Below are 3,141 nucleotides of genomic sequence, written 5' to 3'. Positions count from 1 at the left end.
CCCTTTGAGTGAAGATGTTCTCATCTCAGCCATAAAGAGCCAACCCCTTATTCTGAGACTGTGACGCCTGGTTCGAGGATCGCCAGCCAGAGAGATAACTCTCAGCAGATACCAGTTCCACACCGGATGATTGTGGTGTAATTTTTTTTTTTTTTTTTTTAATTCGTAGCCAATCGTTCCAATTCTTTGTCAAATCACAAACGCCAGAGGTCACCTTGCACACGCCAAAGATCATTCTGCGCCAATGCTCTTAGCCAAAAGGCCTAGAGCCACTGCACCGTTCCTGGAAGTACTGCAATACCAGGTTCGTGCCATGGAGGTGGATGGGTCAGGTCCCCCACACACCTCCGTGGATGGGTCAAGCCACCCCACCCACCTCCTATTTCCAAAAAAGCAAGCATATACCTTCCTGATCAAGGGAGAACCACCTTGGGGTTATGGTGGTTACTCCCCTGTCAGGTCAGTTACGCATGATCTTAGCCAAAAGGCCGAGAAGCGTGGTGTAATTGCTTCATGTGCCGACGATGTCTGCTTGTGGTAGTGATCCCGGATTCCTAGTGTAACCCCGTGCCCCATTTCTACGACACTCTTCTATGTTATTCCAGTTTCCTCATGTTTTCTCGATGATGTTGTAAATATTCCAAAATAAAGAAGTTTACTAAGAATCTCAGAGTACACGTACGCTGTGTAAATCCTTTGATTACACGCGCTGTTTCCAGCCGCTACCACTGAATTGTGAGAAAAAACATTTACGCAGGAGAAAACTTTCCACTTTAATTAGATTTGATGGACTGTACAGAAAAGAAAGAGAACCACTTTAAAATTCTTATGTCTCAGCAGATGAACCCATGCAGATTTGAAACAACACGAAATACCTGTTTTGTTGAGACTTGGGGTCAATTGTGAGCAGCTACTCATCACCGGCACTGATGACCCAATGACACATTTAATTTATTATGGCTCTGTGAATATTAGCTGTCAGTTTTCGGACCGTAATTATCACATGCTATCAGGAAAGGCTAAACCTGCTCAAGCCCTCGCCATTCCGCTCGGCCAGTTCCCTCGGCCAGTCCCATGTCTGCATGCTCCCATTCCTACCTGTTCCTATCTGGTCAATTCACTATCAGGTCAGTTCCCTATCTGGATAGTTCTCTATCTGATCAGTTCCCTATTTGGTCAGTTCCCTATCTGGACAATTCCCTACGTGGACAGTTCCCTATCTGGACAGTTCCCTATCTGGTCAGTTCCTTAGCTGGTCAGTTCCCTATTTGGACAGTTCCCTATCTGGACAATTCCCTATCAGGAGAGTTCCCTATCTGGTCAGTTCCCTATCTGATAGTTACCTATCTGGTCATTTCCAGATCTGGACAGTTCCATACTCGGTCAGTTCCCTATCTGGACAGTTCTCTATCTGGTCAGTTCCATATCTGGTCAGTTCCCTATCTGGTCAGTTTCTTATCTGGACAGTTCCCTATCTGGTCAATTCCCTATTAGGTCAGTTGCCTATCTGGTCAGTTCCTTATCTGGTCAGTTCCTTATCGGGACAATTCCCGAACTGGACAGTTCCCTATCTGGTCATTTCCCAATCTGGTCAGTTCCCTATCTGGTCAGTTCCCTATCGGGTCAGTTCCCTATTTGGCCAGTTCCTTATCTGGTCAGTTCCTTATCGGGACAAATCCCTATCTGGACAGTTCCCTATCTGGTCATTTCTCGATCTGGTCAGTTCCCTATCTGGTCAGTTTCCTATCTGGACAGTTCCCTATCTGGTCAGTTCCCTATTTGGTCAATTCCCTATCTGCACAGTTCCCTATCTGTTCAGTTGCCTACCTGGCCAGTTCCTTATCTGGACAGTTCCCTATCTGGTCAGTTCCCTATCTGGACAATTCCCTATCTGGACAGTTCCCTATCTGGTCAGTTCCCTATCTGGCCAGTTCCTGATCTGGACAAGTCGATATCTGGTCAGTTCCCTATAGGGTCAGTTTCGTATCTGGTCAGTTCCCTATTTGGTCAGTTCCCTATCTGGTCAGTTCCCTATCTGGTCAGTCCCCTATTTGGTCAGTTCCTTATCTGGTCAGTTCCTTATCGGGACAATTCCCTATCTGGACAGTTCCCTATCTGGTCATTTCTCGATCTGGTCAGTTCCCTATCTGGTAGGTTCTCTATCTGGACAGATTCCTATCTGGTCAGTTCCCTATTTGGTCAATTCCCTATCTGCACAGTTCCCTATCTGTTCAGTTAACTACCTGGCCAGTTCCTTATCTGGACAGTTCCCTATCTGGTCAGTTCCCTATCTGGACAATTCCCTATCTGGTCAGTTCCCTATCTGGACAATTCCCTATCTGGACAGTTCTCTATCTGGACAATTCCCAATCTGGACAGTTCCCTATCTGGTCAGTTCCCTATCTGGCCAGTTCCTTATCTGGTCAAGTCGATATCTGGTCAGTTCCCTATCGGGTCAGTTTTGTATCTGGAAAATTCCCTATCTGGACTGTTCCTGATCTGGTCAGTTCCCTATCTGGACAGTTCCCTATCTGGTCAGTTCCCTATCTGTTCAGTTCCCTAGTTGGTCAGTTCCCTATCTGGTCAGTTCGCTATCTGGTCAGTTCCCTACCTGGTCAGTTCCCTATCTGGACAGATCCCTATCTGGACGGTTCCCTATCTGATCATTTCTCTATCTGGACAGTTCTCTATCTGGTCAGTTCTGTATCTGGACAATTCCCTATCTGGAGAGTTCCCTATCTGGTCAGTTCCCTATCTAGACAGATCCCTATCTCGTCAGTTCTCTATCTGGTCAGTTCCCTATCTGGACAGTTCCCTATCTGGTCAGTTCCCTATCTGGCCAGTTCCTTATCTGGTCAAGTCGATATCTGGTCAGTTCCCTATCGGGTCAGTTTTGTATCTGGAAAATTCCCTATCTGGTCAGTTGGCTATCTGGCCAGTTCCCTATCTGGTCAGTTCCCTATCTGGACAGTTCCCTATCTGGACAGTTCCCTATCTGGTCATTTCTCTATCTGGACAGTTCTCTATCTGGTCAGTTCCCTATTTGTTCAGTTCCCTATCTGGACAGTTCCCTATCTGACAGTTCCCTATCTGGTCAGCTCCCTATCAGTACAGTTCCCGATCTCGTCAGTTCCTTATCTG

The 3,141-nt window shown here is 46.6% G+C and overlaps 1 pseudogene; it reads right to left on the bottom strand.

Annotated features, from left to right (window-relative positions):
* Positions 1–267: 267 nt before the first annotated feature.
* On the bottom strand, positions 268–500 carry LOC139277775 (U2 spliceosomal RNA; annotated as a pseudogene).
* Between the last annotated feature and the right edge of the window lie 2,641 nt (positions 501–3,141).

The sequence above is a fragment of the Pristiophorus japonicus genome, chromosome 12 (assembly GCF_044704955.1).
Source record: "Pristiophorus japonicus isolate sPriJap1 chromosome 12, sPriJap1.hap1, whole genome shotgun sequence".
In the NCBI taxonomy this organism is placed as follows: Eukaryota; Metazoa; Chordata; class Chondrichthyes; family Pristiophoridae; genus Pristiophorus; species Pristiophorus japonicus.
Note: the sequence above shows the minus strand (reverse complement) of the source record. Positions and strands in the feature narration are given on the sequence as shown.